Source organism: Ranitomeya imitator, chromosome 5 (assembly GCF_032444005.1).
Source record: "Ranitomeya imitator isolate aRanImi1 chromosome 5, aRanImi1.pri, whole genome shotgun sequence".
NCBI lineage: Eukaryota > Metazoa > Chordata > Amphibia > Anura > Dendrobatidae > Ranitomeya > Ranitomeya imitator.
The window spans coordinates 8,756,830-8,784,128 of record NC_091286.1 but is presented as its reverse complement, the minus strand read 5'-3'; the positions used below and the strand labels follow the sequence as shown (position 1 = coordinate 8,784,128).

At 37.0% G+C, this 27,299-nt stretch overlaps 16 pseudogenes; all 16 read left to right on the top strand.

Annotated features, from left to right (window-relative positions):
* The first annotated feature begins 427 nt into the window (after positions 1 to 427).
* Positions 428 to 489, top strand: LOC138639808 (U7 small nuclear RNA; annotated as a pseudogene).
* Positions 490 to 2,196: 1,707 nt separating this feature from the next.
* LOC138639817 (U7 small nuclear RNA) lies at positions 2,197 to 2,258 on the top strand (annotated as a pseudogene).
* A 1,706-nt stretch (positions 2,259 to 3,964) lies between these two features.
* LOC138639834 (U7 small nuclear RNA) lies at positions 3,965 to 4,025 on the top strand (annotated as a pseudogene).
* A 1,706-nt stretch (positions 4,026 to 5,731) lies between these two features.
* Positions 5,732 to 5,793, top strand: LOC138639807 (U7 small nuclear RNA; annotated as a pseudogene).
* A 1,706-nt stretch (positions 5,794 to 7,499) lies between these two features.
* Positions 7,500 to 7,561, top strand: LOC138639829 (U7 small nuclear RNA; annotated as a pseudogene).
* Positions 7,562 to 9,267: 1,706 nt separating this feature from the next.
* On the top strand, positions 9,268 to 9,329 carry LOC138639805 (U7 small nuclear RNA; annotated as a pseudogene).
* A 1,706-nt stretch (positions 9,330 to 11,035) lies between these two features.
* LOC138639828 (U7 small nuclear RNA) lies at positions 11,036 to 11,097 on the top strand (annotated as a pseudogene).
* A 1,707-nt stretch (positions 11,098 to 12,804) lies between these two features.
* On the top strand, positions 12,805 to 12,866 carry LOC138639826 (U7 small nuclear RNA; annotated as a pseudogene).
* Positions 12,867 to 14,570: 1,704 nt separating this feature from the next.
* Positions 14,571 to 14,632, top strand: LOC138639825 (U7 small nuclear RNA; annotated as a pseudogene).
* Positions 14,633 to 16,339: 1,707 nt separating this feature from the next.
* Positions 16,340 to 16,401, top strand: LOC138639824 (U7 small nuclear RNA; annotated as a pseudogene).
* A 1,700-nt stretch (positions 16,402 to 18,101) lies between these two features.
* Positions 18,102 to 18,163, top strand: LOC138639804 (U7 small nuclear RNA; annotated as a pseudogene).
* Positions 18,164 to 19,867: 1,704 nt separating this feature from the next.
* LOC138639837 (U7 small nuclear RNA) lies at positions 19,868 to 19,929 on the top strand (annotated as a pseudogene).
* Positions 19,930 to 21,628: 1,699 nt separating this feature from the next.
* On the top strand, positions 21,629 to 21,690 carry LOC138639803 (U7 small nuclear RNA; annotated as a pseudogene).
* A 1,704-nt stretch (positions 21,691 to 23,394) lies between these two features.
* Positions 23,395 to 23,456, top strand: LOC138639823 (U7 small nuclear RNA; annotated as a pseudogene).
* A 1,706-nt stretch (positions 23,457 to 25,162) lies between these two features.
* On the top strand, positions 25,163 to 25,224 carry LOC138639822 (U7 small nuclear RNA; annotated as a pseudogene).
* A 1,700-nt stretch (positions 25,225 to 26,924) lies between these two features.
* On the top strand, positions 26,925 to 26,986 carry LOC138639802 (U7 small nuclear RNA; annotated as a pseudogene).
* The last annotated feature ends 313 nt before the right edge of the window (positions 26,987 to 27,299 follow it).

Below are 27,299 nucleotides of genomic sequence, written 5' to 3'. Positions count from 1 at the left end.
TCTCATCTTAAAGAAGGAGGTGGAGCTATGCAAATCTCCATTTTCAAGACAAACTTTTTAATGGATGGCTTTACTAGAATTTTAGGAGTGTCTGAGATCAGTGATTATGGAGGAAGATCTGCTTTGAAAAAAAAATTGAATGCAAAAAAGTGACCAACGTTTGAAAAAAAGGGAATTTGGCAAGCAAAGGTTATAGAGAAAAATTTGCATAGCTCCACCCCTTCTGGTAAAACAGATAACCCCACAGAAATATACATCAGGATGGTGTGGGCAAACTCAGGTAATGATATTAATTAGTTCTGCCCTTTCCTTTTAATGTAAATAAATGTATCAATCTTGTATCCTCTGGGAAAAACCTGTTCTGTGTTATCTCCATGATGTTGATGGTGATCAGTGAGGGGAGGTCGGATGAAACGCTCCATGTGATCAGTGTTTATAGCTCTTTTACTATTTGTTTAACAGCTTTTTGGCAAATGCTGAAAAGCCCAAATATTTGTGAAAAATAGAATAAAAAATGTGTTGAATTGCTACTTATTGAGAAAATAGACTACCATATTTGTTCTATAATAATCATTTGCAAGAATAAAATTGTTAAACAGAGCAAGCGTATGTGTATTACAAGTCTTACCAGATTAAACTAATTTTATTTTTTAATGGAAACCCTGACTACGCAGATCAGGGAAATGTGGTAGATATAGTATATCTCGATTTCAGTAACGCATTTGATAGAGTATCTCACACTATCCTCATTGAAAAAATGAACAATTGTGGGACTTACGTGGATACGGTTAGGTGGATTAGTAACTGGCTCAGTGATCGTACTCAAAGAGTGGTGATAAATAGTAGCACATCCAATTGGAATAGTGTTTCAAGTGGGGTACCACAAGGCTCTGTCGTGGCCCCAGTATTGTTTAACCTTTTTATAAATGATCTAGGTAAGGTAAACTGATGCAATTTTTCAGGCGATGTAAAGCTAGGAGGGATAGCTACACTAGAGAAGACAGAGAAAGGATTCAAAAGGATCAAGATGAGCTTGAAGAATGGGCAGTGAGTAATAGAATGGTTTTTAACAGGGGGAAATGCAAGAGTCTACATCTGGTACCGTGAGGAGGCCGTTGTTGCTGTGGTTTTGTGCTTGTGGGGCAGTGCGATCTTGAGTCTTGGGGACTCAGTCTTGGAGCATGTGTGCTGTGTGGCACCAGTCCACCCGCCCTGCTGGTGAATTGTCGCTGCGGAGGTGGTTAGTGCTCAACACCACTCCTTTAAGGTAACAATAGTTAGGACCCACTGAGTTTGCCATGACGCTGCAGCAACTTCATACAGTCTGATAAGAATGTTAAACTAAGAACCTCATGTTCAATTATATGTACATTTTTGTATAGTGGCATTGGATCAACATATGCTCCTTTTTCAGCCTTTTGATATTAGATCTTCTTTGAGATCATTTTCTTAAACATTATTGTACAATCATTTATCTTTCCATAACAATGATACAGCAGAAATAATATTCAACATCAGATTATAAGCCAAAAGTCAGGAACATCAAATATAATAAAAAAAAATTATCTTTCTTTTGTTCACAAAAAAAAGACAAAACAGGTTTATTCAGGAAGATTGAAACATATATTTACATAAACAGGAAGGGGTGAGGCTAGACATTTTACATAAAAAGGGTATTCTCTAATTCTAAAACTCTGAGTTAACTCTTAACATCCCAGACAAATCTCTCCAGTCGATTGGTTTCTATGCAGCTCACCTCCCTCCTTTCCATCTCATCTTAAAGAAGGAGGTGGAGCTATGCAAATCTCCATTTTCAAGACAAACTCTTTAATGGATGGCTTTACTAGAATTTTAGGAGTGTCTGAGATCAGTGATTATGGAGGAAGATCTGCTTTGAAAAAAAAATTGAATGCAAAAAAGTGACCAAAGTTTGAAAAAAGGGAATTTGGCAAGCAAAGGTTATAGAGAAAAATTTGCATAGCTCCACCCCTTCTGGTAAAAAAGATGACCCCACAGAAATATACATCAGGATGGTGTGGGCAAACTCAGGTAATGATATTAATTAGTTCTGCTCTTTCATTTTAATGTAAATAAATGTATCAATCTTGTATCCTCTGGGAAAAACCTGTTCTGTGTTGTCTCCATGATGTTGATGGTGATCAGTGAGAGGAGGTCGGATGAAACGCTCCATGTGATCAGTGTTTATAGCTCTTTTACTATTTGTGTAACAGCTTTTTGGCAAATGCTGAAAAGCCCAAATATTTGTGAAAAATAGAATAAAAAATGTGTTGAATTGCTACTTATTGAGAAAATAGACTACCATAATTGTTCTATAAACATTTGCAATAATAAAATTGTTAAACAGAGCAAGCATATGTGTATTACAAGTTTTACCAGATTAAACTAATTTATTTTGTTAATGGAAACCCTGACTATGCAGATCAGGGAAATGTGGTAGATATAGTATATCTCGATTTCAGTAACGCATTTGATAGAGTATCTCACACTATCCTCATTGAAAAAATGAACAATTGTGGGACTGACGATGGTACGGTTAGGTGGATTAGTAACTGGCTCAGTGATCGTACTCAAAGAGTGGTGATAAATGGTAGCACATCCAATTGGAATAGTGTTTCAAGTGGGGTACCACAAGGCTCTGTTGTGGCCCCAGTATTGTTTAACCTTTTTATAAATGATCTAGGTAAGGTAAACTGATGCAATTTTTCAGGCGATGTAAAGCTAGGAGGGATAGCTAACACTAGAGAAGACAGAGAAAGGATTCAGAAGGATCTAGATGAGCTTGAAGAATGGGCAGTGAGTAATAGAATGGTTTTTAACAGGGGGAAATGCAAGAGTCTACATCTGGTACCGTGAGGAGGCCGTTGTTGCTGTGGTTTTGTGCTTGTGGGGCAGTGCGATCTTGAGTCTTGGGGACTCAGTCTTGGAGCATGTGTCCTGTGTGGCACCAGGCCGCCCGCCCTGCTGGTGAATTGTCGCTGCGGAGGTGGTTAGTGCTCAACAACACTCCTTTAAGGTAACAATAGTTAGGACCCACTGAGTTTGCCATGATGCTGCAGAAACTTCATACAGTCTGATAAGAATGTTAAACTAAGAACCTCATGTTCAATTATATGTACATTTTTTGTATAGTGGCATTGGATCAACATATGCTCCTTTTTCAGCCTTTTGATATTAGATCTTCTTTGAGATCATTTTCTTAAACATTATTGTACAATCATTTATCTTTCCATAACAATGATACAGCAGAAATAATATTCAACATCAGATTATAAGCCAAAAGTCAGGAACATCAAATATAATAAAAAAAAATTATCTTTCTTTTGTTCACAAAAAAAGACAAAACAGGTTTATTCAGGAAGATTGAAACATATATTTACATAAACAGGAAGGGGTGAGGCTAGACATTTTACATAAAAAGGGTATTCTCTAATTCTAAAACTCTGAGTTAACTCTTAACATCCCAGACAAATCTCTCCAGTCCATTGGTTTCTATGCAGCTCACCTCCCTCCTTTCCATCTCATCTTAAAGAAGGAGGTGGAGCTATGCAAATCTCCATTTTCAAGACAAACTCTTTAATGGATGGCTTTACTAGAATTTCAGAAGGAGTGTCTGAGATCAGTGATTATTGAGGAAGATCTGCTTTGAAAAAAAATTGAATGCAAAAAAGTGACGAAAGTTTGAAAAAAGGGAATTTGGCAAGCAAAGGTTATAGAGAAAAATTTGCATAGCTCCACCGCTTCTGGTAAAACAGATGACCCCACAGAAATATACATCAGATGGTGTGGGCAAACTCAGGTAATGATATTATTTAGTCCTGCCCTTTCCTTTTAATGTAAATAAATGTATCAATCTTGTTAGCTCTGGGAAAAACCTGTTCTGTGTTGTCTCCATGATGTTGATGGTGATCAGTGAGGGGAGGTCGGATGAAACGCTCCATGTGATCAGTGTATATAGCTCTTTTACTATTTGTTTAATAGCTTTTTGGCAAATGCTGAAAAGCCAAAATATTTGTGAAAAATAGTATAAAAAATGTGTTGAATTGCTACTTATTGAGAAAATAGACTACCATATTTGTTCTATAATAATCATTTGCAAGAATAAAATTGTTAAACAGAGCAATCATATGTGTATTACAAGTTTTACCAGATTAAACTAATTTTCTTTTTTAATGGAAATCCTGACTACGCAGATCAGGGAAATGTGGTAGATATAGTATATCTCGATTTCAGTAACGCATTTGATAGAGTATCTCACACTATCCTCATTGAAAAAATGAACAATTGTGGGACTGACGTGGATACGGTTAGGTGCATTAGTAACTGGCTCAGTGATCGTACTCAAAGAGTGGTGATAAATGGTAGCACATCCAATTGGAATAGTGTTTCAAGTGGGGTACCACAAGGCTCTGTCGTGGCCCCAGTATTGTTTAACCTTTTTATAAATGATCTAGCTAAGGTAAACTGATGCAATTTTTCAGGCGATGTAAAGCTAGGAGGGATAGCTACACTAGAGAAGACAGAGAAAGGATTCAAAAGGATCAAGATGAGCTTGAAGAATGGGCAGTGAGTAATAGAATGGTTTTTAGCAGGGGGAAATGCAAGAGTCTACATCTGGTACCGTGAGGAGGCCGTTGTTGCTGTGGTTTTGTGCTTGTGGGGCAGTGCGATCTTGAGTCTTGGGGACTCAGTCTTGGAGCATGTGTGCTGTGTGGCACCAGTCCACCCGCCCTGCTGGTGAATTGTCGCTGCGGAGGTGGTTAGTGCTCAACACCACTCCTTTAAGGTAACAATAGTTAGGACCCACTGAGTTTGCCATGACACTGCAGCAACTTCATACAGTCTGATAAGAATGTTAAACTAAGAACCTCATGTTCAATTATATGTACATTTTTGTATAGTGGCATTGGATCAACATATGCTCCTTTTTCAGCCTTTTGATATTAGATCTTCTTTGAGATCATTTTCTTAAATATTATTGTACAATCATTTATCTTTCCATAACAATGATACAGCAGAAATAATATTCAACATCAGATTATAAGCCAAAAGTCAGGAACATCAAATATAATAAAAAAAAATTATCTTTCTTTTGTTCACAAAAAAAGACAAAACAGGTTTATTCAGGAAGATTGAAACATATATTTACATAAACAGGAAGGGGTGAGGCTAGACATTTTACATAAAAAGGGTATTCTCTAATTCTAAAACTCTGAGTTAACTCTTAACATCCCAGACAAATCTCTCCAGTCGATTGGTTTCTATGCAGCTCACCTCCCTCCTTTCCATCTCATCTTAAAGAAGGAGGTGGAGCTATGCAAATCTCCATTTTCAAGACAAACTCTTTAATGGATGGCTTTACTAGAATTTTAGGAGTGTCTGAGATCAGTGATTATGGAGGAAGACCTGCTTTGAAAAAAAATTGAATGCAAAAAAGTGACCAAAGTTTGAAAAAAGGGAATTTGGCAAGCAAAGGTTATAGAGAAAAATTTGCATAGCTCCACCCCTTCTGGTAAAAAAGATGACCCCACAGAAATATACATCAGGATGGTGTGGGCAAACTCAGGTAATGATATTAATTAGTTCTGCCCTTTCCTTTTAATGTAAATAAATGTATCAATCTTGTATCCTCTGGGAAAAACCTGTTCTGTGTTGTCTCCATGATGTTGATGGTGATCAGTGAGGGGAGGTCGGATGAAACGCTCCATGTGATCAGTGTTTATAGCTCTTTTACTATTTGTTTAACAGCTTTTTGGCAAATGCTGAAAAGCCCAAATATTTCTGAAAAATAGAATAAAAAATGTGTTGAATTGCTACTTATTGAGAAAATAGACTACCATAATTGTTCTATAAACATTTGCAAGAACAAAATTGTTAAACAGAGCAAGCATATGTGTATTACAAGTTTTACCAGATTAAACTAATTTTCCTTTTTAATGGAAACCCTGACTATGCAGATCAGAGAAATGTGGTAGATATAGTATATCTCGATTTCAGTAACGCATTTGATAGAGTATCTCACACTATCCTCATTGAAAAAATGAACAATTGTGGGACTGACGAGGGTATGGTTAGGTGGATTAGTAACTGGCTCAGTGATCGTACTCAAAGAGTGGTGATAAATGGTAGCACATCCAATTGGAATAGTGTTTCAAGTGGGGTACCACAAGGCTCTGTTGTGGCCCCAGTATTGTTTAACCTTTTTATAAATGATCTAGGTAAGGTAAACTGATGCAATTTTTCAGGCGATGTAAAGCTAGGAGGGATAGCTAACACTAGAGAAGACAGAGAAACGATTCAGAAGGATCTAGATGAGCTTGAAGAATGGGCAGTGAGTAATAGAATGGTTTTTAACAGGGGGAAATGCAAGAGTCTACATCTGGTACCGTGAGAAGGCCGTTGTTGCTGTGGTTTTGTGCTTGTGGGGCAGTGCGATCTTGAGTCTTGGGGACTCAGTCTTGGAGCATGTGTGCTGTGTGGCACCAGGACGCCCGCCCTGCTGGTGAATTGTCGCTGCGGAGGTGGTTAGTGCTCAACACCACTCCTTTAAGGTAACAATAGTTAGGACCCACTGAGTTTGCCATGATGCTGCAGAAACTTCATACAGTCTGATAAGAATGTTAAACTAAGAACCTCATGTTCAATTATATGTACATTTTTGTATAGTGGCATTGGATCAACATATGCTCCTTTTTCAGCCTTTTGATATTAGATCTTCTTTGAGCTCATTTTCTTAAACATTATTGTACAATCATTTATCTTTCCATAACAATGATACAGCACAAATAATATTCAACATCAGATTATAAGCCAAAAGTCAGGAACATCAAATATAATAAAAAAAAATTATCTTTCTTTTGTTCACAAAAAAAAGACAAAACAGGTTTATTCAGGAAGATTGATACATATATTTACATAAACAGGAAGGGGTGAGGCTAGACATTTTACATAAAAAGGGTATTCTCTAATTCTAAAACTCTGAGTTAACTCTTAACATCCCAGACAAATCTATCCAGTCCATTGGTTTCTATGCAGCTCACCTCCCTCCTTTCCATCTCACCTTAAAGAAGGATGTGGAGCTATGCAAATCTCCATTTTCAAGACAAACTCTTTAATGGATGGCTTTACTAGAATTTCAGAAGGAGTGTCTGAGATCAGTGATTATTGAGGAAGATCTGCTTTGAAAAAAAATTGAATGCAAAAAAGTGACGAAAGTTTGAAAAAAGGGAATTTGGCAAGCAAAGGTTATAGAGAAAAATTTGCATAGCTCCACCCCTTCTGGTAAAACAGATGACCCCACAGAAATATACATCAGATGGTGTGGGCAAACTCAGGTAATGATATTATTTAGTCCTGCCCTTTCCTTTTAATGTAAATAAATGTATCAATCTTGTTAGCTCTGGGAAAAACCTGTTCTGTGTTGTCTCCATGATGTTGATGGTGATCAGTGAGAGGAGGTCGGATGAAACGCTCCATGTGATCAGTGTATATAGCTCTTTTACTATTTGTTTAATAGCTTTTTGGCAAATGCTGAAAAGCCCAAATATTTGTGAAAAATAGAATAAAAAATGTGTTGAATTGCTACTTATTGAGAAAATAGACTACCATATTTGTTCTATAATAATCATTTGCAAGAATAAAATTGTTAAACAGAGCAAGCGTATGTGTATTACAAGTCTTACCAGATTAAACTAATTTTATTTTTTAATGGAAACACTGACTATGCAGATCAGGGAAATGTGGTAGATGTAGTATATCTCGATTTCAGCAATGCATTTGATAGAGTATCTCACACTAACCTCATTGAAAAAATGAACAATTGTGGGACTGACGAGGGTATGGTTAGGTGGATTAGTAACTGGCTCAGTGATCGTACTCAAAGAGTGGTGATAAATGGTAGCACATCCAATTGGAATAGTGTTTCAAGTGGGGTACCACAAGGCTCTGTCGTGGCCCCAGTATTGTTTAACCTTTTTATAAATGATCTAGGTAAGGTAAACTGATGCATTTTTTTCAGGCGATGTAAAGCTAGGAGGGATAGCTAACACTAGAGAAGACAGAGAAAGGATTCAGAAGGATCTAGATAAGCTTGAAGAATGGGCAGTGAGTAATAGAATGGTTTTTAACAGGGGGAAATGCAAGAGTCTACATCTGGTACCGTGAGAAGGCCGTTGTTGCTGTGGTTTTGTGCTTGTGGGGCAGTGCGATCTTGAGTCTTGGGGATTCAGTCTTGGAGCATGTGTCCTGTGTGGCACCAGGCCGCCCGCCCTGCTGGTGAATTGTCGCTGCGGAGGTGGTTAGTGCTCAACACCACTCCTTTAAGGTAACAATAGTTAGGACCCACTGAGTTTGCCATGACACTGCAGCAACTTCATACAGTCTGATAAGAATGTTAAACTAAGAACCTCATGTTCAATTATATGTACATTTTTGTATAGTGGCATTGGATCAACATATGCTCCTTTTTCAGCCTTTTGATATTAGATCTTCTTTGAGATCATTTTCTTAAACATTATTGTACAATCATTTATCTTTCCATAACAATGATACAGCAGAAATAATATTCAACATCAGATTATAAGCCAAAAGTCAGGAACATCAAATATAATAAAAAAAAATTATCTTTCTTTTGTTCACAAAAAAAGACAAAACAGGTTTATTCAGGAAGATTGAAACATATATTTACATAAACAGGAAGGGGTGAGGCTAGACATTTTACATAAAAAGGGTATTCTCTAATTCTAAAACTCTGAGTTAACTCTTAACATCCCAGACAAATCTCTCCAGTCGATTGGTTTCTATGCAGCTCACCTCCCTCCTTTCCATCTCATCTTAAAGAAGGAGGTGGAGCTATGCAAATCTCCATTTTCAAGACAAACTCTTTAATGGATGGCTTTACTAGAATTTTAGGAGTGTCTGAGATCAGTGATTATGGAGGAAGATCTGCTTTGAAAAAAAATTGAATGCAAAAAGTGACCAAAGTTTGAAAAAAGGGAATTTGGCAAGCAAAGGTTATAGAGAAAAATTTGCATAGCTCCACCCCTTCTGGTAAAAAAGATGACCCCACAGAAATATACATCAGGATGGTGTGGGCAAACTCAGGTAATGATATTAATTAGTTCTGCCCTTTCCTTTTAATGTAAATAAATGTATCAATCTTGTATCATCTGGGAAAAACCTGTTCTGTGTTGTCTCCATGATGTTGATGGTGATCAGTGAGAGGAGGTCGGATGAAACGCTCCATGTGATCAGTGTTTATAGCTCTTTTACTATTTGTTTAACAGCTTTTTGGCAAATGCTGAAAAGCCCAAATATTTGTGAAAAATAGAATAAAAAATGTGTTGAATTGCTACTTATTGAGAAAATAGACTACCATAATTGTTCTATAAACATTTGCAAGAATAAAATTGTTAAACAGAGCAAGCATATGTGTATTACAAGTTTTACCAGATTAAACTAATTTATTTTTTTAATGGAAACCCTGACTATGCAGATCAGGGAAATGTGGTAGATATAGTATATCTCGATTTCAGTAACGCATTTGATAGAGTATCTCACACTATCCTCATTGAAAAAATGAACAATTGTGGGACTGACGAGGGTATGGTTAGGTGGATTAGTAACTGGCTCAGTGATCGTACTCAAAGGGTGGTGATAAATGGTAGCACATCCAATTGGAATAGTGTTTCAAGTGGAGTACCACAAGGCTCTGTCGTGGCCCCAGTATTGTTTAACCTTTTTAGAAATGATCTAGGTAAGGTAAACTGATGCATTTTTTTCAGGCGATGTAAAGCTAGGAGGGATAGCTAACACTAGAGAAGACAGAGAAAGGATTCAGAAGGATCTAGATAAGCTTGAAGAATGGGCAGTGAGTAATAGAATGGTTTTTAACAGGGGGAAATGCAAGAGTCTACATCTGGTACCGTGAGAAGGCCGTTGTTGCTGTGGTTTTGTGCTTGTGGGGCAGTGCGATCTTGAGTCTTGGGGACTCAGTCTTGGAGCATGTGTGCTGTGTGGCACCAGGACGCCCGCCCTGCTGGTGAATTGTCGCTGCGGAGGTGGTTAGTGCTCAACACCACTCCTTTAAGGTAACAATAGTTAGGACCCACTGAGTTTGCCATGATGCTGCAGAAACTTCATACAGTCTGATAAGAATGTTAAACTAAGAACCTCATGTTCAATTATATGTACATTTTTGTATAGTGGCATTGGATCAACATATGCTCCTTTTTCAGCCTTTTGATATTAGATCTTCTTTGAGCTCATTTTCTTAAACATTATTGTACAATCATTTATCTTTCCATAACAATGATACAGCACAAATAATATTCAACATCAGATTATAAGCCAAAAGTCAGGAACATCAAATATAATAAAAAAAATTATCTTTCTTTTGTTCACAAAAAAAAGACAAAACAGGTTTATTCAGGAAGATTGATACATATATTTACATAAACAGGAAGGGGTGAGGCTAGACATTTTACATAAAAAGGGTATTCTCTAATTCTAAAACTCTGAGTTAACTCTTAACATCCCAGACAAATCTCTCCAGTCCATTGGTTTCTATGCAGCTCACCTCCCTCCTTTCCATCTCATCTTAAAGAAGGATGTGGAGCTATGCAAATCTCCATTTTCAAGACAAACTCTTTAATGGATGGCTTTACTAGAATTTCAGAAGGAGTGTCTGAGATCAGTGATTATTGAGGAAGATCTGCTTTGAAAAAAAACTGAATGCAAAAAAGTGACGAAAGTTTGGAAAAAGGGAATTTGGCAAGCAAAGGTTATAGAGAAAAATTTGCATAGCTCCACCCCTTCTGGTAAAACAGATGACCCCACAGAAATATACATCAGATGGTGTGGGCAAACTCAGGTAATGATATTATTTAGTCCTGCCCTTTCCTTTTAATGTAAATAAATGTATCAATCTTGTTAGCTCTGGGAAAAACCTGTTCTGTGTTGTCTCCATGATGTTGATGGTGATCAGTGAGAGGAGGTCGGATGAAACGCTCCATGTGATCAGTGTATATAGCTCTTTTACTATTTGTTTAATAGCTTTTTGGCAAATGCTGAAAAGCCCAAATATTTGTGAAAAATAGAATAAAAAATGTGTTGAATTGCTACTTATTGAGAAAATAGACTACCATATTTGTTCTATAATAATCATTTGCAAGAATAAAATTGTTAAACAGAGCAAGCGTATGTGTATTACAAGTCTTACCAGATTAAACTAATTTTATTTTTGAATGGAAACACTGACTATGCAGATCAGGGAAATGTGGTAGATGTAGTATATCTCGATTTCAGCAATGCATTTGATAGAGTATCTCACACTAACCTCATTGAAAAAATGAACAATTGTGGGACTGACGAGGGTATGGTTAGGTGGATTAGTAACTGGCTCAGTGATCGTACTCAAAGAGTGGTGATAAATGGTAGCACATCCAATTGGAATAGTGTTTCAAGTGGGGTACCACAAGGCTCTGTTGTGGCCCCAGTATTGTTTAACCTTTTTATAAATGATCTAGGTAAGGTAAACTGATGCAATTTTTCAGGCGATGTAAAGCTAGGAGGGATAGCTAACACTAGAGAAGACAGAGAAAGGATTCAGAAGGATCTAGATGAGCTTGAAGAATGGGCAGTGAGTAATAGAATGGTTTTTAACAGGGGGAAATGCAAGAGTCTACATCTGGTACCGTGAGAAGGCCGTTGTTGCTGTGGTTTTGTGCTTGTGGGGCAGTGCGATCTTGAGTCTTGGGGACTCAGTCTTGGAGCATGTGTGCTGTGTGGCACCAGGACGCCCGCCCTGCTGGTGAATTGTCGCTGCGGAGGTGGTTAGTGCTCAACACCACTCCTTTAAGGTAACAATAGTTAGGACCCACTGAGTTTGCCATGATGCTGCAGAAACTTCATACAGTCTGATAAGAATGTTAAACTAAGAACCTCATGTTCAATTATATGTACATTTTTGTATAGTGGCATTGGATCAACATATGCTCCTTTTTCAGCCTTTTGATATTAGATCTTCTTTGAGCTCATTTTCTTAAACATTATTGTACAATCATTTATCTTTCCATAACAATGATACAGCACAAATAATATTCAACATCAGATTATAAGCCAAAAGTCAGGAACATCAAATATAATTAAAAAAATTATCTTTCTTTTGTTCACAAAAAAAAGACAAAACAGGTTTATTCAGGAAGATTGATACATATATTTACATAAACAGGAAGGGGTGAGGCTAGACATTTACATAAAAAGGGTATTCTCTAATTCTAAAACTCTGAGTTAACTCTTAACATCCCAGACAAATCTCTCCAGTCCATTGGTTTCTATGCAGCTCACCTCCCTCCTTTCCATCTCATCTTAAAGAAGGATGTGGAGCTATGCAAATCTCCATTTTCAAGACAAACTCTTTAATGGATGGCTTTACTAGAATTTCAGAAGGAGTGTCTGAGATCAGTGATTATTGAGGAAGATCTGCTTTGAAAAAAAATTGAATGCAAAAAAGTGACGAAAGTTTGAAAAAAGGGAATTTGGCAAGCAAAGGTTATAGAGAAAAATTTGCATAGCTCCACCCCTTCTGGTAAAACAGATGACCCCACAGAAATATACATCAGATGGTGTGGGCAAACTCAGGTAATGATATTATTTAGTCCTGCTCTTTCCTTTTAATGTAAATAAATGTATCAATCTTGTTAGCTCTGGGAAAAACCTGTTCTGTGTTGTCTCCATGATGTTGATGGTGATCAGTGAGGGGAGGTCGGATGAAACGCTCCATGTGATCAGTGTATATAGCTCTTTTACTATTTGTTTAATAGCTTTTTGGCAAATGCTGAAAAGCCCAAATATTTGTGAAAAATAGAATAAAAAATGTATTGAATTGCTACTTAATGAGAAAATAGACTACCATAATTGTTCTATAAACATTTGCAAGAATAAAATTGTTAAACAGAGCAAGCATATGTGTATTACAAGTTTTACCAGATTAAACTAATTTATTTTTTTAATGGAAACCCTGACTATGCAGATCAGGGAAATGTGGTAGATATAGTATATCTCGATTTCAGTAACGCATTTGATAGAGTATCTCACACTATCCTCATTGAAAAAATGAACAATTGTGGGACTGACGAGGGTATGGTTAGGTGGATTAGTAACTGGCTCAGTGTTCGTACTCAAAGAGTGGTGATAAATGGTAGCACATCCAATTGGAATAGTGTTTCAAGTGGGGTACCACAAGGCTCTGTTGTGGCCCCAGTATTGTTTAACCTTTTTATAAATGATCTAGGTAAGGTAAACTGATGCAATTTTTCAGGCGATGTAAAGCTAGGAGGGATAGCTAACACTAGAGAAGACAGAGAAAGGATTCAGAAGGATCTAGATGAGCTTGAAGAATGGGCAGTGAGTAATAGAATGGTTTTTAACAGGGGGAAATGCAAGAGTCTACATCTGGTACCGTGAGAAGGCCGTTGTTGCTGTGGTTTTGTGCTTGTGGGGCAGTGCGATCTTGAGTCTTGGGGACTCAGTCTTGGAGCATGTGTGCTGTGTGGCACCAGGACGCCCGCCCTGCTGGTGAATTGTCGCTGCGGAGGTGGTTAGTGCTCAACACCACTCCTTTAAGGTAACAATAGTTAGGACCCACTGAGTTTGCCATGATGCTGCAGAAACTTCATACAGTCTGATAAGAATGTTAAACTAAGAACCTCATGTTCAATTATATGTACATTTTTGTATAGTGGCATTGGATCAACATATGCTCCTTTTTCAGCCTTTTGATATTAGATCTTCTTTGAGCTCATTTTCTTAAACATTATTGTACAATCATTTATCTTTCCATAACAATGATACAGCACAAATAATATTCAACATCAGATTATAAGCCAAAAGTCAGGAACATCAAATATAATAAAAAAAATTATCTTTCTTTTGTTCACAAAAAAAAGACAAAACAAGTTTATTCAGGAAGATTGATACATATATTTACATAAACAGGAAGGGGTGAGGCTAGACATTTACATAAAAAGGGTATTCTCTAATTCTAAAACTCTGAGTTAACTCTTAACATCCCAGACAAATCTCTCCAGTCCATTGGTTTCTATGCAGCTCACCTCCCTCCTTTCCATCTCATCTTAAAGAAGGATGTGGAGCTATGCAAATCTCCATTTTCAAGACAAACTCTTTAATGGATGGCTTTACTAGAATTTCAGAAGGAGTGTCTGAGATCAGTGATTATTGAGGAAGATCTGCTTTGAAAAAAAATTGAATGCAAAAAAGTGACGAAAGTTTGAAAAAAGGGAATTTGGCAAGCAAAGGTTATAGAGAAAAATTTGCATAGCTCCACCCCTTCTGGTAAAACAGATGACCCCACAGAAATATACATCAGATGGTATGGGCAAACTCAGGTAATGATATTATTTAGTCCTGCCCTTTCCTTTTAATGTAAATAAATGTATCAATCTTGTTAGCTCTGGGAAAAACCTGTTCTGTGTTGTCTCCATGATGTTGATGGTGATCAGTGAGAGGAGGTCGGATGAAACGCTCCATGTGATCAGTGTATATAGCTCTTTTACTATTTGTTTAATAGCTTTTTGGCAAATGCTGAAAAGCCCAAATATTTGTGAAAAATAGAATAAAAAATGTGTTGAATTGCTACTTATTGAGAAAATAGACTACCATATTTGTTCTATAATAATCATTTGCAAGAATAAAATTGTTAAACAGAGCAAGCGTATGTGTATAACAAGTCTTACCAGATTAAACTAATTTTATTTTTTAATGGAAACACTGACTATGCAGATCAGGGAAATGTGGTAGATGTAGTATATCTCGATTTCAGCCATGCATTTGATAGAGTATCTCACACTAACCTCATTGAAAAAATGAACATTTGTGGGACTGACGAGGGTATGGTTAGGTGGATTAGTAACTGGCTCAGTGATCGTACTCAAAGAGTGGTGATAAATGGTAGCACATCCAATTGGAATAGTGTTTCAAGTGGGGTACCACAAGGCTCTGTTGTGGCCCCAGTATTGTTTAACCTTTTTATAAATGATCTAGGTAAGGTAAACTGATGCAATTTTTCAGGCGATGTAAAGCTAGGAGGGATAGCTAACACTAGAGAAGACAGAGAAAGGATTCAGAAGGATCTAGATGAGCTTGAAGAATGGGCAGTGAGTAATAGAATGGTTTTTAACAGGGGGAAATGCAAGAGTCTACATCTGGTACCGTGAGAAGGCCGTTGTTGCTGTGGTTTTGTGCTTGTGGGGCAGTGCGATCTTGAGTCTTGGGGACTCAGTCTTGGAGCATGTGTGCTGTGTGGCACCAGGACGCCCGCCCTGCTGGTGAATTGTCGCTGCGGAGGTGGTTAGTGCTCAACACCACTCCTTTAAGGTAACAATAGTTAGGACCCACTGAGTTTGCCATGATGCTGCAGAAACTTCATACAGTCTGATAAGAATGTTAAACTAAGAACCTCATGTTCAATTATATGTACATTTTTGTATAGTGGCATTGGATCAACATATGCTCCTTTTTCAGCCTTTTGATATTAGATCTTCTTTGAGCTCATTTTCTTAAACATTATTGTACAATCATTTATCTTTCCATAACAATGATACAGCACAAATAATATTCAACATCAGATTATAAGCCAAAAGTCAGGAACATCAAATATAATAAAAAAAATTATCTTTCTTTTGTTCACAAAAAAAAGACAAAACAGGTTTATTCAGGAAGATTGATACATATATTTACATAAACAGGAAGGGGTGAGGCTAGACATTTACATAAAAAGGGTATTCTCTAATTCTAAAACTCTGAGTTAACTCTTAACATCCCAGACAAATCTCTCCAGTCCATTGGTTTCTATGCAGCTCACCTCCCTCCTTTCCATCTCATCTTAAAGAAGGATGTGGAGCTATGCAAATCTCCATTTTCAAGACAAACTCTTTAATGGATGGCTTTACTAGAATTTCAGAAGGAGTGTCTGAGATCAGTGATTATTGAGGAAGATCTGCTTTGAAAAAAAATTGAATGCAAAAAAGTGACGAAAGTTTGAAAAAAGGGAATTTGGCAAGCAAAGGTTATAGAGAAAAATTTGCATAGCTCCACCCCTTCTGGTAAAACAGATGACCCCACAGAAATATACATCAGATGGTGTGGGCAAACTCAGGTAATGATATTATTTAGTCCTGCTCTTTCCTTTTAATGTAAATAAATGTATCAATCTTGTTAGCTCTGGGAAAAACCTGTTCTGTGTTGTCTCCATGATGTTGATGGTGATCAGTGAGGGGAGGTCGGATGAAACGCTCCATGTGATCAGTGTATATAGCTCTTTTACTATTTGTTTAATAGCTTTTTGGCAAATGCTGAAAAGCCCAAATATTTGTGAAAAATAGAATAAAAAATGTGTTGAATTGCTACTTAATGAGAAAATAGACTACCATAATTGTTCTATAAACATTTGCAAGAATAAAATTGTTAAACAGAGCAAGCGTGTGTATTACAAGTCTTACCAGATTAAACTAATTTTTTTTTGTAATGGAAACACTGACTATGCAGATCAGGGAAATGTGGTAGATATAGTATATCTCGATTTCAGTAACGAATTTGATAGAGTATCTCACACTATCCTCATTGAAAAAATGAACAATTGTGGGACTGACGAGGGTACGGTTAGGTGGATTAGTAACTGGCTCAGTGATCGTACTCAAAGAGTGGTGATAAATGGTAGCACATCCAATTGGAATAGTGTTTCAAGTGGGGTACCACAAGGCTCTGTCGTGGCCCCAGTATTGTTTAACCTTTTTATAAATGATCTAGGTAAGGTAAACTGGTGCAATTTTTCAGGCGATGTAAAGCTAGGAGGGATAGCTAACACTAGAGAAGACAGAGAAAGGATTCAGAAGGATCTAGATGAGCTTGAAGAATGGGCAGTGAGTAATAGAATGGCTTTTAACAGGGGGAAATGCAAGAGTCTACATCTGGTACCGTGAGGAGGCCGTTGTTGCTGTGGTTTTGTGCTTGTGGGGCAGTGCGATCTTGAGTCTTGGGGACTCAGTCTTGGAGCATGTGTGCTGTGTGGCACCAGTCCACCCGCCCTGCTGGTGAATTGTCGCTGCGGAGGTGGTTAGTGCTCAACAACACTCCTTTAAGGTAACAATAGTTAGGACCCACTGAGTTTGCCATGATGCTGCAGAAACTTCATACAGTCTGATAAGAATGTTAAACTAAGAACCTCATGTTCAATTATATGTACATTTTTGTATAGTGGCATTGGATCAACATATGCTCCTTTTTCAGCCTTTTGATATTAGATCTTATTTGAGCTCATTTTCTTAAACATTATTGTACAATCATTTATCTTTCCATAACAATGATACAGCACAAATAATATTCAACATCAGATTATAAGCCAAAAGTCAGGAACATCAAATATAATAAAACAAATTATCTTTCTTTTGTTCACAAAAAAAGACAAAACAGGTTTATTCAGGAAGATTGATACATATATTTACACAAACAGGAAGGAGTGAGGCTAGACATTTTACATAAAAAGGTATTCTCAAATTCTAAAACTCTGAGTTAACTCTTAACATCCCAGACAAATCTCTCCAGTCCATTGGTTTCTATGCAGCTCACCTCCCTCCTTTCCATCTCATCTTAAAGAAGGAGGTGGAGCTATGCAAATCTCCATTTTCAAGACAAACTCTTTAATGGATGGCTTTACTAGAATTTTAGGAGTGTCTGAGATCAGTGATTATGGAGGAAGATCTGCTTTGAAAAAAAAAATTGAATGCAAAAAGTGACCAAAGTTTGAAAAAAGGGAATTTGGCAAGCAAAGGTTATAGAGAAAAATTTGCATAGCTCCACCCCTTCTGGTAAAAAAGATGACCCCACAGAAATATACATCAGGATGGTGTGGGCAAACTCAGGTAATGATATTAATTAGTTCTGCCCTTTCCTTTTAATGTAAATAAATGTATCAATCTTGTATCATCTGGGAAAAACCTGTTCTGTGTTGTCTCCATGATGTTGATGGTGATCAGTGAGAGGAGGTCGGATGAAACGCTCCATGTGATCAGTGTTTATAGCTCTTTTACTATTTGTTTAACAGCTTTTTGGCAAATGCTGAAAAGCCCAAATATTTGTGAAAAATAGAATAAAAAATGTGTTGAATTGCTACTTATTGAGAAAATAGACTACCATAATTGTTCTATAAACATTTGCAAGAATAAAATTGTTAAACAGAGCAAGCATATGTGTATTACAAGTTTTACCAGATTAAACTAATTTATTTTTTTAATGGAAACCCTGACTATGCAGATCAGGGAAATGTGGTAGATATAGTATATCTCGATTTCAGTAACGCATTTGATAGAGTATCTCACACTATCCTCATTGAAAAAATGAACAATTGTGGGACTGACGAGGGTATGGTTAGGTGGATTAGTAACTGGCTCAGTGTTCGTACTCAAAGAGTGGTGATAAATGGTAGCACATCCAATTGGAATAGTGTTTCAAGTGGGGTACCACAAGGCTCTGTTGTGGCCCCAGTATTGTTTAACCTTTTTATAAATGATCTAGGTAAGGTAAACTGATGCAATTTTTCAGGCGATGTAAAGCTAGGAGGGATAGCTAACACTAGAGAAGACAGAGAAAGGATTCAGAAGGATCTAGATGAGCTTGAAGAATGGGCAGTGAGTAATAGAATGGTTTTTAACAGGGGGAAATGCAAGAGTCTACATCTGGTACCGTGAGAAGGCCGTTGTTGCTGTGGTTTTGTGCTTGTGGGGCAGTGCGATCTTGAGTCTTGGGGACTCAGTCTTGGAGCATGTGTGCTGTGTGGCACCAGGACGCCCGCCCTGCTGGTGAATTGTCGCTGCGGAGGTGGTTAGTGCTCAACACCACTCCTTTAAGGTAACAATAGTTAGGACCCACTGAGTTTGCCATGATGCTGCAGAAACTTCATACAGTCTGATAAGAATGTTAAACTAAGAACCTCATGTTCAATTATATGTACATTTTTGTATAGTGGCATTGGATCAACATATGCTCCTTTTTCAGCCTTTTGATATTAGATCTTCTTTGAGCTCATTTTCTTAAACATTATTGTACAATCATTTATCTTTCCATAACAATGATACAGCACAAATAATATTCAACATCAGATTATAAGCCAAAAGTCAGGAACATCAAATATAATAAAAAAAATTATCTTTCTTTTGTTCACAAAAAAAAGACAAAACAGGTTTATTCAGGAAGATTGATACATATATTTACATAAACAGGAAGGGGTGAGGCTAGACATTTACATAAAAAGGGTATTCTCTAATTCTAAAACTCTGAGTTAACTCTTAACATCCCAGACAAATCTCTCCAGTCCATTGGTTTCTATGCAGCTCACCTCCCTCCTTTCCATCTCATCTTAAAGAAGGATGTGGAGCTATGCAAATCTCCATTTTCAAGACAAACTCTTTAATGGATGGCTTTACTAGAATTTCAGAAGGAGTGTCTGAGATCAGTGATTATTGAGGAAGATCTGCTTTGAAAAAAAATTGAATGCAAAAAAGTGACGAAAGTTTGAAAAAAGGGAATTTGGCAAGCAAAGGTTATAGAGAAAAATTTGCATAGCTCCACCCCTTCTGGTAAAACAGATGACCCCACAGAAATATACATCAGATGGTATGGGCAAACTCAGGTAATGATATTATTTAGTCCTGCCCTTTCCTTTTAATGTAAATAAATGTATCAATCTTGTTAGCTCTGGGAAAAACCTGTTCTGTGTTGTCTCCATGATGTTGATGATGATCAGTGAGAGGAGGTCGGATGAAACGCTCCATGTGATCAGTGTATATAGCTCTTTTACTATTTGTTTAATAGATTTTTGGCAAATGCTGAAAAGCCCAAATATTTGTGAAAAATAGAATAAAAAATGTGTTGAATTGCTACTTATTGAGAAAATAGACTACCATAATTGTTCTATAAACATTTGCAAGAATAAAATTGTTAAACAGAGCAAGCGTGTGTATTACAAGTCTTACCAGATTAAACTAATTTTTTTTTGTAATGGAAACACTGACTATGCAGATCAGGGAAATGTGGTAGATATAGTATATCTCGATTTCAGTAACGAATTTGATAGAGTATCTCACACTATCCTCATTGAAAAAATGAACAATTGTGGGACTGACGAGGGTACGGTTAGGTGGATTAGTAACTGGCTCAGTGATCGTACTCAAAGAGTGGTGATAAATGGTAGCACATCCAATTGGAATAGTGTTTCAAGTGGGGTACCACAAGGCTCTGTCGTGGCCCCAGTATTGTTTAACCTTTTTATAAATGATCTAGGTAAGGTAAACTGATGCAATTTTTCAGGCGATGTAAAGCTAGGAGGGATAGCTAACACTAGAGAAGACAGAGAAAGGATTCAGAAGGATCTAGATGAGCTTGAAGAATGGGCAGTGAGTAATAGAATGGTTTTTAACAGGGGGAAATGCAAGAGTCTACATCTGGTACCGTGAGGAGGCTTTTGTTGCTGTGGTTTTGTGCTTGTGGGGCAGTGCGATCTTGAGTCTTGGGGACTCAGTCTTGGAGCATGTGTGCTGTGTGGCACCAGTCCACCCGCCCTGCTGGTGAATTGTCGCTGCGGAGGTGGTTAGTGCTCAACAACACTCCTTTAAGGTAACAATAGTTAGGACCCACTGAGTTTGCCATGATGCTGCAGAAACTTCATACAGTCTGATAAGAATGTTAAACTAAGAACCTCATGTTCAATTATATGTACATTTTTGTATAGTGGCATTGGATCAACATATGCTCCTTTTTCAGCCTTTTGATATTAGATCTTATTTGAGCTCATTTTCTTAAACATTATTGTACAATCATTTATCTTTCCATAACAATGATACAGCACAAATAATATTCAACATCAGATTATAAGCCAAAAGTCAGGAACATCAAATATAATAAAACAAATTATCTTTCTTTTGTTCACAAAAAAAGACAAAACAGGTTTATTCAGGAAGATTGATACATATATTTACACAAACAGGAAGGAGTGAGGCTAGACATTTTACATAAAAAGGTATTCTCAAATTCTAAAACTCTGAGTTAACTCTTAACATCCCAGACAAATCTCTCCAGTCCATTGGTTTCTATGCAGCTCACCTCCCTCCTTTCCATCTCATCTTAAAGAAGGAGGTGGAGCTATGCAAATCTCCATTTTCAAGACAAACTCTTTAATGGATGGCTTTACTAGAATTTTAGGAGTGTCTGAGATCAGTGATTATGGAGGAAGATCTGCTTTGAAAAAAAAATTGAATGCAAAAAGTGACCAAAGTTTGAAAAAAGGGAATTTGGCAAGCAAAGGTTATAGAGAAAAATTTGCATAGCTCCACCCCTTCTGGTAAAAAAGATGACCCCACAGAAATATACATCAGGATGGTGTGGGCAAACTCAGGTAATGATATTAATTAGTTCTGCCCTTTCCTTTTAATGTAAATAAATGTATCAATCTTGTATCATCTGGGAAAAACCTGTTCTGTGTTGTCTCCATGATGTTGATGGTGATCAGTGAGAGGAGGTCGGATGAAACGCTCCATGTGATCAGTGTTTATAGCTCTTTTACTATTTGTTTAACAGCTTTTTGGCAAATGCTGAAAAGCCCAAATATTTGTGAAAAATAGAATAAAAAATGTGTTGAATTGCTACTTATTGAGAAAATAGACTACCATAATTGTTCTATAAACATTTGCAAGAATAAAATTGTTAAACAGAGCAAGCATATGTGTATTACAAGTTTTACCAGATTAAACTAATTTATTTTTTTAATGGAAACCCTGACTATGCAGATCAGGGAAATGTGGTAGATATAGTATATCTCGATTTCAGTAACGCATTTGATAGAGTATCTCACACTATCCTCATTGAAAAAATGAACAATTGTGGGACTGACGAGGGTATGGTTAGGTGGATTAGTAACTGGCTCAGTGTTCGTACTCAAAGAGTGGTGATAAATGGTAGCACATCCAATTGGAATAGTGTTTCAAGTGGGGTACCACAAGGCTCTGTTGTGGCCCCAGTATTGTTTAACCTTTTTATAAATGATCTAGGTAAGGTAAACTGATGCAATTTTTCAGGCGATGTAAAGCTAGGAGGGATAGCTAACACTAGAGAAGACAGAGAAAGGATTCAGAAGGATCTAGATGAGCTTGAAGAATGGGCAGTGAGTAATAGAATGGTTTTTAACAGGGGGAAATGCAAGAGTCTACATCTGGTACCGTGAGAAGGCCGTTGTTGCTGTGGTTTTGTGCTTGTGGGGCAGTGCGATCTTGAGTCTTGGGGACTCAGTCTTGGAGCATGTGTGCTGTGTGGCACCAGGACGCCCGCCCTGCTGGTGAATTGTCGCTGCGGAGGTGGTTAGTGCTCAACACCACTCCTTTAAGGTAACAATAGTTAGGACCCACTGAGTTTGCCATGATGCTGCAGAAACTTCATACAGTCTGATAAGAATGTTAAACTAAGAACCTCATGTTCAATTATATGTACATTTTTGTATAGTGGCATTGGATCAACATATGCTCCTTTTTCAGCCTTTTGATATTAGATCTTCTTTGAGCTCATTTTCTTAAACATTATTGTACAATCATTTATCTTTCCATAACAATGATACAGCACAAATAATATTCAACATCAGATTATAAGCCAAAAGTCAGGAACATCAAATATAATAAAAAAAATTATCTTTCTTTTGTTCACAAAAAAAAGACAAAACAAGTTTATTCAGGAAGATTGATACATATATTTACATAAACAGGAAGGGGTGAGGCTAGACATTTACATAAAAAGGGTATTCTCTAATTCTAAAACTCTGAGTTAACTCTTAACATCCCAGACAAATCTCTCCAGTCCATTGGTTTCTATGCAGCTCACCTCCCTCCTTTCCATCTCATCTTAAAGAAGGATGTGGAGCTATGCAAATCTCCATTTTCAAGACAAACTCTTTAATGGATGGCTTTACTAGAATTTCAGAAGGAGTGTCTGAGATCAGTGATTATTGAGGAAGATCTGCTTTGAAAAAAAATTGAATGCAAAAAAGTGACGAAAGTTTGAAAAAAGGGAATTTGGCAAGCAAAGGTTATAGAGAAAAATTTGCATAGCTCCACCCCTTCTGGTAAAACAGATGACCCCACAGAAATATACATCAGATGGTATGGGCAAACTCAGGTAATGATATTATTTAGTCCTGCCCTTTCCTTTTAATGTAAATAAATGTATCAATCTTGTTAGCTCTGGGAAAAACCTGTTCTGTGTTGTCTCCATGATGTTGATGGTGATCAGTGAGAGGAGGTCGGATGAAACGCTCCATGTGATCAGTGTATATAGCTCTTTTACTATTTGTTTAATAGCTTTTTGGCAAATGCTGAAAAGCCCAAATATTTGTGAAAAATAGAATAAAAAATGTGTTGAATTGCTACTTATTGAGAAAATAGACTACCATATTTGTTCTATAATAATCATTTGCAAGAATAAAATTGTTAAACAGAGCAAGCGTATGTGTATTACAAGTCTTACCAGATTAAACTAATTTTATTTTTTAATGGAAACACTGACTATGCAGATCAGGGAAATGTGGTAGATGTAGTATATCTCGATTTCAGCCATGCATTTGATAGAGTATCTCACACTAACCTCATTGAAAAAATGAACATTTGTGGGACTGACGAGGGTATGGTTAGGTGGATTAGTAACTGGCTCAGTGATCGTACTCAAAGAGTGGTGATAAATGGTAGCACATCCAATTGGAATAGTGTTTCAAGTGGGGTACCACAAGGCTCTGTTGTGGCCCCAGTATTGTTTAACCTTTTTATAAATGATCTAGGTAAGGTAAACTGATGCAATTTTTCAGGCGATGTAAAGCTAGGAGGGATAGCTAACACTAGAGAAGACAGAGAAAGGATTCAGAAGGATCTAGATGAGCTTGAAGAATGGGCAGTGAGTAATAGAATGGTTTTTAACAGGGGGAAATGCAAGAGTCTACATCTGGTACCGTGAGAAGGCCGTTGTTGCTGTGGTTTTGTGCTTGTGGGGCAGTGCGATCTTGAGTCTTGGGGACTCAGTCTTGGAGCATGTGTGCTGTGTGGCACCAGGACGCCCGCCCTGCTGGTGAATTGTCGCTGCGGAGGTGGTTAGTGCTCAACACCACTCCTTTAAGGTAACAATAGTTAGGACCCACTGAGTTTGCCATGATGCTGCAGAAACTTCATACAGTCTGATAAGAATGTTAAACTAAGAACCTCATGTTCAATTATATGTACATTTTTGTATAGTGGCATTGGATCAACATATGCTCCTTTTTCAGCCTTTTGATATTAGATCTTCTTTGAGCTCATTTTCTTAAACATTATTGTACAATCATTTATCTTTCCATAACAATGATACAGCACAAATAATATTCAACATCAGATTATAAGCCAAAAGTCAGGAACATCAAATATAATAAAAAAAATTATCTTTCTTTTGTTCACAAAAAAAAGACAAAACAGGTTTATTCAGGAAGATTGATACATATATTTACATAAACAGGAAGGGGTGAGGCTAGACATTTACATAAAAGGGTATTCTCTAATTCTAAAACTCTGAGTTAACTCTTAACATCCCAGACAAATCTCTCCAGTCCATTGGTTTCTATGCAGCTCACCTCCCTCCTTTCCATCTCATCTTAAAGAAGGATGTGGAGCTATGCAAATCTCCATTTTCAAGACAAACTCTTTAATGGATGGCTTTACTAGAATTTCAGAAGGAGTGTCTGAGATCAGTGATTATTGAGGAAGATCTGCTTTGAAAAAAAATTGAATGCAAAAAAGTGACGAAAGTTTGAAAAAAGGGAATTTGGCAAGCAAAGGTTATAGAGAAAAATTTGCATAGCTCCACCCCTTCTGGTAAAACAGATGACCCCACAGAAATATACATCAGATGGTGTGGGCAAACTCAGGTAATGATATTATTTAGTCCTGCTCTTTCCTTTTAATGTAAATAAATGTATCAATCTTGTTAGCTCTGGGAAAAACCTGTTCTGTGTTGTCTCCATGATGTTGATGGTGATCAGTGAGGGGAGGTCGGATGAAACGCTCCATGTGATCAGTGTATATAGCTCTTTTACTATTTGTTTAATAGCTTTTTGGCAAATGCTGAAAAGCCCAAATATTTGTGAAAAATAGAATAAAAAATGTGTTGAATTGCTACTTAATGAGAAAATAGACTACCATAATTGTTCTATAAACATTTGCAAGAATAAAATTGTTAAACAGAGCAAGCGTGTGTATTACAAGTCTTACCAGATTAAACTAATTTTTTTTTGTAATGGAAACACTGACTATGCAGATCAGGGAAATGTGGTAGATATAGTATATCTCGATTTCAGTAACGAATTTGATAGAGTATCTCACACTATCCTCATTGAAAAAATGAACAATTGTGGGACTGACGAGGGTACGGTTAGGTGGATTAGTAACTGGCTCAGTGATCGTACTCAAAGAGTGGTGATAAATGGTAGCACATCCAATTGGAATAGTGTTTCAAGTGGGGTACCACAAGGCTCTGTCGTGGCCCCAGTATTGTTTAACCTTTTTATAAATGATCTAGGTAAGGTAAACTGGTGCAATTTTTCAGGCGATGTAAAGCTAGGAGGGATAGCTAACACTAGAGAAGACAGAGAAAGGATTCAGAAGGATCTAGATGAGCTTGAAGAATGGGCAGTGAGTAATAGAATGGCTTTTAACAGGGGGAAATGCAAGAGTCTACATCTGGTACCGTGAGGAGGCCGTTGTTGCTGTGGTTTTGTGCTTGTGGGGCAGTGCGATCTTGAGTCTTGGGGACTCAGTCTTGGAGCATGTGTGCTGTGTGGCACCAGTCCACCCGCCCTGCTGGTGAATTGTCGCTGCGGAGGTGGTTAGTGCTCAACAACACTCCTTTAAGGTAACAATAGTTAGGACCCACTGAGTTTGCCATGATGCTGCAGAAACTTCATACAGTCTGATAAGAATGTTAAACTAAGAACCTCATGTTCAATTATATGTACATTTTTGTATAGTGGCATTGGATCAACATATGCTCCTTTTTCAGCCTTTTGATATTAGATCTTATTTGAGCTCATTTTCTTAAACATTATTGTACAATCATTTATCTTTCCATAACAATGATACAGCACAAATAATATTCAACATCAGATTATAAGCCAAAAGTCAGGAACATCAAATATAATAAAACAAATTATCTTTCTTTTGTTCACAAAAAAAGACAAAACAGGTTTATTCAGGAAGATTGATACATATATTTACACAAACAGGAAGGAGTGAGGCTAGACATTTTACATAAAAAGGTATTCTCAAATTCTAAAACTCTGAGTTAACTCTTAACATCCCAGACAAATCTCTCCAGTCCATTGGTTTCTATGCAGCTCACCTCCCTCCTTTCCATCTCATCTTAAAGAAGGAGGTGGAGCTATGCAAATCTCCATTTTCAAGACAAACTCTTTAATGGATGGCTTTACTAGAATTTTAGGAGTGTCTGAGATCAGTGATTATGGAGGAAGATCTGCTTTGAAAAAAAAAATTGAATGCAAAAAGTGACCAAAGTTTGAAAAAAGGGAATTTGGCAAGCAAAGGTTATAGAGAAAAATTTGCATAGCTCCACCCCTTCTGGTAAAAAAGATGACCCCACAGAAATATACATCAGGATGGTGTGGGCAAACTCAGGTAATGATATTAATTAGTTCTGCCCTTTCCTTTTAATGTAAATAAATGTATCAATCTTGTATCATCTGGGAAAAACCTGTTCTGTGTTGTCTCCATGATGTTGATGGTGATCAGTGAGAGGAGGTCGGATGAAACGCTCCATGTGATCAGTGTTTATAGCTCTTTTACTATTTGTTTAACAGCTTTTTGGCAAATGCTGAAAAGCCCAAATATTTGTGAAAAATAGAATAAAAAATGTGTTGAATTGCTACTTATTGAGAAAATAGACTACCATAATTGTTCTATAAACATTTGCAAGAATAAAATTGTTAAACAGAGCAAGCATATGTGTATTACAAGTTTTACCAGATTAAACTAATTTATTTTTTTAATGGAAACCCTGACTATGCAGATCAGGGAAATGTGGTAGATATAGTATATCTCGATTTCAGTAACGCATTTGATAGAGTATCTCACACTATCCTCATTGAAAAAATGAACAATTGTGGGACTGACGAGGGTATGGTTAGGTGGATTAGTAAC